This window comes from Silurus aristotelis (assembly GCF_946808225.1).
Source record: "Silurus aristotelis genome assembly, chromosome: 20".
Classification (NCBI taxonomy): Eukaryota; Metazoa; Chordata; class Actinopteri; order Siluriformes; family Siluridae; genus Silurus; species Silurus aristotelis.
The window spans coordinates 8189985-8203780 of NC_139593.1; the positions used below are offsets into that span (position 1 = coordinate 8189985).

The following is a 13796-nucleotide window of genomic DNA, read 5'->3' on the forward strand; positions in this document are numbered from 1 at the left end:
TTCCCATACGTCAACACAATGTAACTCATATTAAAAGTAGGCCAAACAATTCTTTTAAAAAGTTCAAAGAAATAAAGCAATATTTTGACCAGGTCTCTTTAAGAAACAAATAGATTTACAGTTTAATATCACAATGTAGACAAACTATTAGATTTAAAAAGATAAATTAAAATTTATATTTTACGAGGCTGGGTTTGAACCCACGACATTGAGGGGAGTTGTTGATCGGTAAACCAACACCTTAACCACTGAGCTATTATTTCTGTCTCATGCAAGCAGTCAATAAGCCTTATAAACCAATATGGCTTCTTTCCCATACTTCAACACAATGTAACTCATATTAAAAGTAAGCCAAACAATTATTTCAAAAAATTCAAAGAAATAAAGCAATATTTTCAACAGGTCTCTTTAGGAAACAAATAGATTTACAGTTTAATATCACAATGTAGACAAACTATTAGATTTAAAAAGATAAATTAAAATTGATCTTTTATGAGGCTGGGTTTGAACCCATGACATTGAGGGGAGTTGCTGATCGGTAAACCAACACCTTACCCACTGAGCTATTATTTCTGACTTGTGCAAGCAGTCAATAAGCCTTATGAACCAATATGGCTTCTTTCCCATACTTCAACACAATGTAACTCATATTAAAAGTAGACCAAACAATTCTTTTAAAATATTCAAAGAAATAAAGCAATATTTTCAACAGGTCTCTTTAAGAAACAAGTAGATTTATGGTTTAATATCAGAATGTAGACAAACTATTAGATTCTAAAAGATAAATTAAAATTTATTGTTTGCAAGGGTGGGGCTTGAATCCACAAACTTGTTTGGAGCTGTTGATCGGTAAACCAACACCTTACCCACTGAGCTATTATTTCTGACTTGTATAAGCAGTCAATAAGCCTTATGAACCAATATGGCTTTTTTTCCATACTTCAACAAAATGTAACTCATATTAAAAGTAGGCCAAACAATTCTTTTAAAAAATTCATTGAAATAAAGCAATATTTTTAACAGGTCTCTTTAAGAAACAAATAGATTTACAGTTGAATATCACAATGTAGACAAACTATTAGATTTAAAAAGATAAATTAAAATTTATATTTTACGAGGCTGGGTTTGAACCCACGACATTGAGGGGAGTTGCTGATCGGTAAACCAACACCTTACCCACTGAGCTATTATTTCTGATTTGTGCAAGCAGTAAATAAGCCTTATAAAAGAATATGGCTTCTTTCCCATACTTCAACACAATGTAACTCATATTAAAAGTAAGCCAAACAATTCTTTCAAAAAATTCAAAGAAATAAAGCAATATTTTCAACAGGTCTCTTTAAGAAACAAATAGATTTACAGTTTAATATCACAATGTAGACAAACTATTAGATTTAAAAAGATAAATTAAAATTTATATTTTACGAGGCTGTGTTTGAACCCAAGACATTGAGGGGAGTTGCTGATCGGTAAACCAACACCTTACCCACTGAGCTATTATTTCTGACTTGTGCAAGCAGTCAATAAGCCTTATGAACCAATATGGCTTCTTTCCCATACTTCAACACAATGTAACTCATATTAAAAGTAGACCAAACAATTCTTTTAAAAAATTCAAAGAAATAAAGCAATATTTTTAACAGGTCTCTTTAAGAAACAAATAGATTTACAGTTTAATATCACAATGTAGACAAACTATTAGATTTAAAAAGATAAATTAAAATTTATATTTTACGAGGTTGGGAATGAACCCACGACATTGAGGGGAGTTGCTGATCGGTAAACCAACACCTTACCCAATGAGCTATTATTTCTGTCTTGTGCAAGCAGTCAATAAGCCTTATAAACCAATATGGCTTCTTTCCCATACTTCAACACAATGTAACTCATATTAAAAGTAAGCCAAACAATTCTTTCAAAAAATTCAAAGAAATAAAGCAATATTTTCAACAGGTCTCTTTAGGAAACAAATAGATTTACAGTTTAATATCACAATGTAGACAAACTATTTTATTTAAAAAGATAAATTAAAATTGACCGTCTGCAAGGGTGGGGATTGAACCCACAACCTTGTGGGGAGCTGCTGATCGGTAAACCAACACCTTACCCACTGAGCTATTATTTCTGACTTGTGCAAGCAGTCAATAAGCCTTATGAACCAATATGGCTTCTTTCCCATACGTCAACACAATGTAACTCATATTAAAAGTAGGCCAAACAATTCTTTTAAAAAATTCAAAGAAATAAAGCAATAATTTTACCAGGTCTCTTTAAGAAACAAATAGATTTACAGTTTAATATCACAATGTAGACAAACTATTAGATTTAAAAAGATAAATTAAAATTTATATTTTACGAGGCTGGGTTTGAACCCACGACATTGAGGGGAGTTGTTGATCGGTAAACCAACACCTTACCCACTGAGCTATTATTTCTGTCTCATGCAAGCAGTCAATAAGCCTTATAAACCAATATGGCTTCTTTCCCATACTTCAACACAATGTAACTCATATTAAAAGTAAGCCAAACAATTCTTTTAAAAAATTCAAAGAAATAAAGCAATATTTTCAACAGGTCTCTTTAAGAAACAAATAGATTTACAGTTTAATATCACAATGTGGACAAACTATTTTATCTAAAAGATAAATTAGAATTGACCGTCTGCAAGGGTGGGGCTTGAACCCACAACCTTGTGGGGAGCTGCTGATCGGTAAACCAACACCTCACCCACTGAGCTATTATTTCTGACTAGTGCAAGCAGTCAATAAGCCTTATGAACCAATATGGCTTCTTTTCCATACTTCAACAAAATGTAACTCATATTAAAAGTAGGCCAAACAATTATTTTAAAAAATTCATTGAAATAAAGCAATACTTTTAACAGGTCTCTTTAAGAAACAAATAGATTTACAGTTGAATATCACAATGTAGACAAACTATTAGATTTAAAAAGATAAATTAAAATTTATATTTTACGAGGCTGGGTTTGAACCCATGACATTGAGGGGAGTTGCTGATCGGGAAACCAACACGTTACCCACTGAGCTATTATTTCTGATTTGTGCAATCAGTAAATAAGCCTTATAAAAGAATGGCTTCTTTCCCATACTTCAACACAATGTAACTCATATTAAAAGTAAGCCAAACAATTCTTTCAAAAAATTCAAAGAAATAAAGCAATATTTTCAACAGGTCTCTTTAAGAAACAAATAGATTTACAGTTTAATATCACAATGTAGACAAACTATTAGATTTAAAAAGATAAATTAAAATTGATCTTTTACGAGGCTGGGTTTGAACCCACGACATTGAGGGGAGTTGTTGATCGGTAAACCAACACCTTACCCACTGAGCTATTATTTCTGTCTCATGCAAGCAGTCAATAAGCCTTATAAACCAATATGGCTTCTTTCCCATACTTCAACACAATGTAACTCATATTAAAAGTAAGCCAAACAATTATTTCAAAAAATTCAAAGAAATAAAGCAATATTTTCAACAGGTCTCTTTAGGAAACAAATAGATTTACAGTTTAATATCACAATGTAGACAAACTATTAGATTTAAAAAGATAAATTAAAATTGATCTTTTACGAGGCTGGGTTTGAACCCATGACATTGAGGGGAGTTGCTTATCGGTAAACCAACACCTTACCCACTGAGCTATTATTTCTGACTTGTGCAAGCAGTCAATAAGCCTTATGAACCAATATGGCTTCTTTCCCATACTTCAACACAATGTAACTCATATTAAAAGTAGACCAAACAATTCTTTTAAAAAATTCAAAGAAATAAAGCAATATTTTTACCAGGTCTCTTTAAGAAACAAGTAGATTTACAGTTTAATATCACAATGTAGACAAACTATTAGATTTAAAAAGATAAATTAAAATTTATATTTTACGAGGCTGGGTATGAACCCACGACATTGAGGGGAGTTGCTGATCGGTAAACCAACACCTTACCCACTGAGCTATTATTTCTGTCTTGTGCAAGCAGTCAATAAGCCTTATAAACCAATATGGCTTCTTTCCCATACTTCAACACAATGTAACTCATATTAAAAGTAAGCCAAACAATTCTTTCGAAAAATTCAAAGAAATAAAGCAATATTTTCAAAAGGTCTCTTTAGGAAACAAATAGATTTACAGTTTAATATCACAATGTAGACAAACTATTTTATTTAAAAAGATAAATTAAAATTGACCGTCTGCAAGGGTGGGGATTGAACCCACAACCTTGTGGGGAGCTGCTGATCGGTAAACCATCACCTTACCCACTGAGCTATTATTTCTGACTTGTGCAAGCAGTCAATAAGCCTTATGAACCAATATGGCTTCTTTTCCATACTTCAACACAATGTAACTCATATTAAAAGTAAGCCAAACAATTCTTTTAAAAAATTTAAAGAAATAAAGCAATATTTTCAACAGGTCTCTTTAGAAAACAAATAGATTTACAGTTTAATATCACAATGTAGACAAACTATTAGATTTAAAAAGATAAATTAAAATTTATATTTTACGAGGCTGGGTTTGAACCCACGACATTGAGGGGAGTTGCTGATCGGTAAACCAACACCTTACCCACTGAGCTATTATTTCTGTCTCATGCAAGCAGTCAATAAGCCTTATAAACCAATATGGCTTCTTTCCCATACTTCAACACAATGTAACTCATATTAAAAGTAGGCCAAACAATTCTTTCAAAAAATTCAAAGAAATAAAGCAATATTTTCAACAGGTCTCTTTAGGATACAAATAGATTTACAGTTTAATATCACAATGTAGGCAAACTATTAGATTTAAAAAGATAAATTAAAATTGATCTTTTACGAGGCTGGGTTTGAACCCATGACATTGAGGGGAGTTGCTGATCGGTAAACCAACACCTTACCCACTGAGCTATTATTTCTGACTTGTGCAAGCAGTCAATAAGCCTTATGAACCAATATGGCTTAATTTCCATACTTCAACACAATGTAACTCATATTAAAAGTAAGCCAAACAATTCTTTCAAAAAATTCAAAGAAATAAAGCAATATTTTCAACAGGTCTCTTTAGCAAACAAATAGATTCACAGTTTAATATCACAATGTAGACAAACTATTAGATTTAAAAAGATAAATTAAAATCGACCGTCTGCAAGGGTGGGGCTTGAACCCACAACCTTGTGGGGAGCTGCTGATCGGTAAACCAACACCTTACCCACTGAGCTATTATTTCTGACTTGTGCAAGCAGTCAATAAGCCTTATGAACCAATATGGCTTCTTTTCCATACTTTAACACAATGTAACTCATATTAAAAGTAGGCCAAACAATTCTTTCAAAAAATTCAAAGAAATAAAGCAATATTTTCAACAGGTCTCTTTAAGAAACAAGTAGATTTACAGTGTAATATCACAATGTAGACAAACTATTTTAATTAAAAAAGATAAATTAAAATTGACCGTCTGCAAGGGTGGGGTTTGAACCCACAAGCTTGTGGGGAGCTGCTGATCCGTAAACAAACACCTTACCGAATGAGCTATTATTTCTGACTTGTGCAAGCAGTCAATAAGCCTTATGAACCAACATGGCTTCATTTCCATACTTCAACTCAATGTAACTCATATTTAAAGTAGGTCAAACAATTCTTTCAAAAAATTCTAAGAAATAAAGCAATATTTTCAACAGGTCTCTTTAAGAAACAAATAGATTTACAGTTTAATATCACAATGTAGACAAACTATTTTATCTAAAAAGATAAATTAAAATCGACCGTCTTCAAGGGTGGGGCTTGAACCCACAACCTTGTGGGGAGCTGCTGATCGGTAAACCAACACCTTACCCACTGAGCTATTATTTCTGACTTGTGTAAGCAGTCAATAAGCCTTATGAACCAATATGACTTCTTTTCCATACTTCAACACAATGTAACTCATATTAAAAGTAGGCCAAACAATTCTTTCGAAAAATTCAAAGAAATCAAGCAATATTCTCAACAGGTCTCTTTAAGAAACAAATAGATTTACAGTTTAATAGCACAATGTAGACAAACTATTTTATTTAAAAAGATAAATTAAAATTTATATTTTACGAGGCTGGGTTTGAACCCACGACAGTGAGGGGAGTTGCTGATCGGTAAACCAACACCTTACCCACTGAGCTATTATTTCTGACTTGTGCAAGCAGTCAATAAGCCTTATGAACCAGCATGGCTTTTTTTCCATACTTCAACACAATGTAACTCATAATAAAAGTAGGCCAAACAATTCTTTCAAAAAATTCAAAGAAATAAAGCAATATTTTCAACAGGTCTCTTTAGGAAACAAATAGATTTACAGTTTAATATCACAATGTAGGCAAACTATTAGATTTAAAAAGATAAATTTAAATTGATCTTTTACGAGGCTGGGTTTGAACCCATGACATTGAGGGGAGTTGCTGATCGGTAAACCAACACCTTACCCACTGAGCTATTATTTCTGACTTGTGCAAGCAGTCAATAAGCCTTATGAACCAATATGGCTTAATTTCCATACTTCAACACAATGTAACTCATATTAAAAGTAAGCCAAACAATTCTTTCAAAAAATTCAAAGAAATAAAGCAATATTTTCAACAGGTCTCTTTAGCAAACAAATAGATTCACAGTTTAATATCACAATGTAGACAAACTATTAGATTTAAAAAGATAAATTAAAATCGACCGTCTGCAAGGGTGGGGCTTGAACCCACAACCTTGTGGGGAGCTGCTGATCGGTAAACCAACACCTTACCCACTGAGCTATTATTTCTGACTTGTGCAAGCAGTCAATAAGCCTTATGAACCAATATGGCTTCTTTTCCATACTTTAACACAATGTAACTCATATTAAAAGTAGGCCAAACAATTCTTTCAAAAAATTCAAAGAAATAAAGCAATATTTTCAACAGGTCTCTTTAAGAAACAAGTAGATTTACAGTGTAATATCACAATGTAGACAAACTATTTTAATTAAAAAAGATAAATTAAAATTGACCGTCTGCAAGGGTGGGGTTTGAACCCACAAGCTTGTGGGGAGCTGCTGATCCGTAAACAAACACCTTACCGAATGAGCTATTATTTCTGACTTGTGCAAGCAGTCAATAAGCCTTATGAACCAACATGGCTTCATTTCCATACTTCAACTCAATGTAACTCATATTTAAAGTAGGTCAAACAATTCTTTCAAAAAATTCTAAGAAATAAAGCAATATTTTCAACAGGTCTCTTTAAGAAACAAATAGATTTACAGTTTAATATCACAATGTAGACAAACTATTTTATCTAAAAAGATAAATTAAAATCGACCGTCTTCAAGGGTGGGGCTTGAACCCACAACCTTGTGGGGAGCTGCTGATCGGTAAACCAACACCTTACCCACTGAGCTATTATTTCTGACTTGTGTAAGCAGTCAATAAGCCTTATGAACCAATATGACTTCTTTTCCATACTTCAACACAATGTAACTCATATTAAAAGTAGGCCAAACAATTCTTTCGAAAAATTCAAAGAAATCAAGCAATATTCTCAACAGGTCTCTTTAAGAAACAAATAGATTTACAGTTTAATAGCACAATGTAGACAAACTATTTTATTTAAAAAGATAAATTAAAATTTATATTTTACGAGGCTGGGTTTGAACCCACGACAGTGAGGGGAGTTGCTGATTGGTAAACCAACACCTTACCCACTGAGCTATTATTTCTGACTTGTGCAAGCAGTCAATAAGCCTTATGAACCAGCATGGCTTTTTTTCCATACTTCAACACAATGTAACTCATAATAAAAGTAGGCCAAACAATTCTTTCAAAAAATTCAAAGAAATAAAGCAATATTTTCAACAGGTCTCTTTAGGAAACAAATAGATTTACAGTTTAATATCACAATGTAGGCAAACTATTAGATTTAAAAAGATAAATTTAAATTGATCTTTTACGAGGCTGGGTTTGAACCCATGACATTGAGGGGAGTTGCTGATTGGTAAACCAACACCTTACCCACTGAGCTATTATTTCTGACTTGTGCAAGCAGTCAATAAGCCTTATGAACCAATATGGCTTAATTTCCATACTTCAACACAATGTAACTCATATTAAAAGTAAGCCAAACAATTCTTTCAAAAAATTCAAAGAAATAAAGCAATATTTTCAACAGGTCTCTTTAGCAAACAAATAGATTCACAGTTTAATATCACAATGTAGACAAACTATTAGATTTAAAAAGATAAATTAAAATCGACCGTCTGCAAGGGTGGGGCTTGAACCCACAACCTTGTGGGGAGCTGCTGATCGGTAAACCAACACCTTACCCACTGAGCTATTATTTCTGACTTGTGCAAGCAGTCAATAAGCCTTATGAACCAATATGGCTTCTTTTCCATACTTTAACACAATGTAACTCATATTAAAAGTAGGCCAAACAATTCTTTCAAAAAATTCAAAGAAATAAAGCAATATTTTCAACAGGTCTCTTTAAGAAACAAGTAGATTTACAGTGTAATATCACAATGTAGACAAACTATTTTAATTAAAAAAGATAAATTAAAATTGACCGTCTGCAAGGGTGGGGTTTGAACCCACAAGCTTGTGGGGAGCTGCTGATCCGTAAACAAACACCTTACCGAATGAGCTATTATTTCTGACTTGTGCAAGCAGTCAATAAGCCTTATGAACCAACATGGCTTCATTTCCATACTTCAACTCAATGTAACTCATATTTAAAGTAGGTCAAACAATTCTTTCAAAAAATTCTAAGAAATAAAGCAATATTTTCAACAGGTCTCTTTAAGAAACAAATAGATTTACAGTTTAATATCACAATGTAGACAAACTATTTTATCTAAAAAGATAAATTAAAATCGACCGTCTTCAAGGGTGGGGCTTGAACCCACAACCTTGTGGGGAGCTGCTGATCGGTAAACCAACACCTTACCCACTGAGCTATTATTTCTGACTTGTGTAAGCAGTCAATAAGCCTTATGAACCAATATGACTTCTTTTCCATACTTCAACACAATGTAACTCATATTAAAAGTAGGCCAAACAATTCTTTCGAAAAATTCAAAGAAATCAAGCAATATTCTCAACAGGTCTCTTTAAGAAACAAATAGATTTACAGTTTAATAGCACAATGTAGACAAACTATTTTATTTAAAAAGATAAATTAAAATTTATATTTTACGAGGCTGGGTTTGAACCCACGACAGTGAGGGGAGTTGCTGATTGGTAAACCAACACCTTACCCACTGAGCTATTATTTCTGACTTGTGCAAGCAGTCAATAAGCCTTATGAACCAGCATGGCTTTTTTTCCATACTTCAACACAATGTAACTCATAATAAAAGTAGGCCAAACAATTCTTTCGAAAAATTCAAAGAAATAAAGCAATATTTTCAACAGGTCTCTTTAGGAAACAAATAGATTTACAGTTTAATATCACAATTTAGACAAACTATTAGATTTAAAAAGATAAATTAAAATTTATATTTTACGAGGCTGGGTTTGAACCTACGACATTGAGGGGAGTTGCTGATCGGTAAACCAACACGTTACCCACTGAGCTATTATTTCTGATTTGTGCAATCAGTAAATAAGCCTTATAAAAGAATGGCTTCTTTCCCATACTTCAACACAATGTAACTCATATTAAAAGTAGGCCAAACAATTCTTTTAAAAAATTCAAAGAAATAAAGCAATATTTTTACCAGGTCTCTTTAAGAAACAAATAGATTTACAGTTTAATATCACAATGTAGACAAACTATTAGATTTAAAAAGATAAATTAAAATTTATATTTTACGAGGCTGGGTTTGAACCCACGACATTGAGGGGAGTTGCTGATCGGTAAACCAACACCTTACCCACTGAGCTATTATTTCTGTCTCATGCAAGCAGTCAATAAGCCTTATGAACCAATATGGCTTCTTTCCCATACTTCAACACAATGTAACTCATATTAAAAGTAGGCCAAACATTTCTTTTAAAAAATTCAAAGAAATAAAGCAATATTTTCAACAGGTCTCTTTAGGAAACAAATAGATTTACAGTTTAATATCACAATGTAGACAAACTATTAGATTTAAAAAGATAAATTAAAATTGATCTTTTACGAGGCTGGGTTTGAACCCATGACATTGGGGGGAGTCGCTGATCGGTAAACCAACACCTTACCCACTGAGCTATTATTTCTGATTTGTGCAAGCAGTCAATAAGCCTTATGAACCAATATGGCTTCTTTCCCATACTTCAACACAATGTAACTCATATTAAAAGTAGACCATACAATTCTTTTAAAAAATTCAAAGAAATAAAGCAATATTTTTACCAGGTCTCTTTAAGAAACAAATAGATTTACAGTTTAATATCACAATGTAGACAAACTATTAGATTTAAAAAGATAAATTAAAATTTATATTTTACGAGGCTGGGTATGAACCCACGACATTGAGGGGAGTTGCTGATCGGTAAACCAACACCTTACCCACTGAGCTATTATTTCTGTCTTGTGCAAGCAGTCAATAAGCCTTATAAACCAATATGGCTTCTTTCCCATACTTCAACACAATGTAACTCATATTAAAAGTAAGCCAAACAATTCTTTCAAAAAATTCAAAGAAATAAAGCAATATTTTCAAGAGGTCTCTTTAGGAAACAAATAGATTTACAGTTTAATATTACAATGTAGACAAACTATTTTATTTAAAAAGATAAATTAAAATTGACCGTCTGCAAGGGTGGGGCTTGAACCCACAACCTTGCTGGGAGCTGCTTATCGGTAAACCAACACCTTACCCACTGAGCTATTATTTCTGTCTTTTGCAAGCAGTCAATAAGCCTTATGAACCAATATGGCTTCTTTCCCATACGTCAACACAATGTAACTCATATTAAAAGTAAGCCAAACAATTCTTTTAAAAAATTCAAAAAATAAAGCAATATTTTTACCAGGTCTCTTTAAGAAACAAATAGATTTACAGTTTAATATCACAATGTAGACAAACTATTAGATTTAAAAAGATAAATTAAAATTTATATTTTACGAGGCTGGGTTTGAACCCACGACATTGAGGGGAGTTGCTGATCGGTAAACCAACACCTTACCCACTGAGCTATTATTTCTGTCTCATGCAAGCAGTCAATAAGCCTTATGAACCAATATGGCTTCTTTCCCATACTTCAACACAATGTAACTCATATTAAAAGTAGGCCAAACATTTCTTTTAAAAAATTCAAAGAAATAAAGCAATATTTTTACCAGGTCTCTTTAGGAAACAAATAGATTTACAGTTTAATATCACAATGTAGACAAACTATTAGATTTAAAAAGATAAATTAAAATTAATATTTTACGAGGCTGGGTTTGAACCCACGACATTGAGGGGAGTTGCTGATCGGTAAAACAACACCTTACCCACTGAGCTATTATTTCTGATTTGTGCAAGCAGTAAATAAGCCTTATAAAAGAATATGGCTTCTTTCCCATACTTCAACACAATGTAACTCATATTAAAAGTAAGCCAAACAATTCTTTAAAAAAATTCAAAGAAATAAAGCAATATTTTCAACAGGTCTCTTTAGGAAACAAATAGATTTACAGTTTAATATGACAATGTAGACAAACTATTAGATTTAAAAAGATAAATTAAAATTGATCTTTTACAAGGCTGGGTTTGAACCCATGACATTGAGGGGAGTTGCTGATCGGTAAAACAACACCTTACCCACTGAGCTATTATTTCTGAATTGTGCAAGCAGTCAATAAGCCTTATGAACCAATATGGCTTCTTTTCCATACTTCAACAAAATGTAACTCATATTAAAAGTAGGCCAAACAATTCTTTTAAAAAATTCATTGAAATAAAGCAATATTTTTAACAGGTCTCTTTAAGAAACAAATAGATTTACAGTTGAATATCACAATGTAGACAAACTATTAGATTTAAAAAGATAAATTAAAATTTATATTTTACGAGGCTGGGTATGAACCCACGACATTGAGGGGAGTTGCTGATCGGTAAACCAACACCTTACCCACTGAGCTATTATTTCTGTCTTGTGCAAGCAGTCAATAAGCCTTATAAACCAATATGGCTTCTTTCCCGTACTTCAACACAATGTAACTCATATTAAAAGTAAGCCAAACAATTCTTTCAAAAAATTCAAAGAAATAAAGCAATATTTTCAACAGGTCTCTTTAGGAAACAAATAGATTTACAGTTTAATATCACAATGTGGACAAACTATTTTATCTAAAAGATAAATTAGAATTGACCGTCTGCAAGGGTGGGGCTTGAACCCACAACCTTGTGGGGAGCTGCTGATCGGTAAACCAACACCTCACCCACTGAGCTATTATTTCTGACTAGTGCAAGCAGTCAATAAGCCTTATGAACCAATATGGCTTCTTTCCCATACTTCAACACAATGTAACTCATATTAAAAGTAAGCCAAACAATTCTTTTAAAAAATTCAAAGAAATAAAGCAATATTTTCAACAGGTCTCTTTAGGAAACAAATAGATTTACAGTTTAATATCACAATGTAGACAAACTATTAGATTTAAAAAGATAAAATAAAATTGATCTTTTACGAGGCTGGGTTTGAACCCATGACATTGAGGGGAGTTGTTGATCGGTAAACCAACACCTTACCCACTGAGCTATTATTTCTGACTTGTGCAAGCAGTCAATAAGCCTTATGAACCAATATGGCTTCTTTCCCATACTTCAACACAATGTAACTCATATTAAAAGTAGGCCAAACAATTCTTTTAAAAAATTCAAAGAAATAAAGCAATATTTTTACCAGGTCTCTTTAAGAAACAAATAGATTTACAGTTTAATATCACAATGTAGACAAACTATTAGATTTAAAAAGATAAAATAAAATTTATATTTTACGAGGCTGGGTTTGAACCCACGACATTGAGGGGAGTTGCTGATCGGTAAACCAACACCTTACCCACTGAGCTATTATTTCTGTCTCATGCAAGCAGTCAATAAGCCTTATGAACCAATATGGCTTCTTTTCCATACTTTAACACAATGTAACTCATATTAAAAGTAGGCCAAACAATTCTTTCAAAAAATTCAAAGAAATAAAGCAATATTTTCAACAGGTCTCTTTAAGAAACAAGTAGATTTACAGTGTAATATCACAATGTAGACAAACTATTTTAATTAAAAAAGATAAATTAAAATTGACCGTCTGCAAGGGTGGGGTTTGAACCCACAAGCTTGTGGGGAGCTGCTGATTCGTAAACAAACACCATACCCACTGAGCTATTATTTCTGACTTGTGCAAGCAGTCAATAAGCCTTATGAACCAATATGGCTTCTTTTCCATACTTCAACAAAATGTAACTCATATTAAAAGTAGGCCAAACAATTCTTTTAATAAATTCATTGAAATAAAGCAATATTTTTAACAGGTCTCTTTAAGAAACAAATAGATTTACAGTTGAATATCACAATGTAGACAAACTATTAGATTTAAAAAGATAAATTAAAATTAATATTTTACGAGGCTGGGTTTGAACCCACGACATTGAGGGGAGTTGCTGATCGGTAAACCAACACCTTACCCACTGAGCTATTATTTCTGATTTGTGCAAGCAGTAAATAAGCCTTATAAAAGAATATGGCTTCTTTCCCATACTTCAACACAATGTAACTCATATTAAAAGTAAGCCAAACAATTCTTTCAAAAAATTCAAAGAAATAAAGCAATATTTTCAACAGGTCTCTTTAAGAAACAAATAGATTTACAGTTTAATATCACAATGTAGACAA

The 13796-nt window shown here is 32.4% G+C and overlaps 1 long non-coding RNA gene across 1 annotated transcript in view; it reads left to right on the top strand.

Annotated features, from left to right (window-relative positions):
- The window catches only part of LOC310716069, a 378359-nt gene that overhangs the window by 244762 nt on the left and 119801 nt on the right, over window positions 1–13796 (top strand). The window lies entirely within an intron of this gene.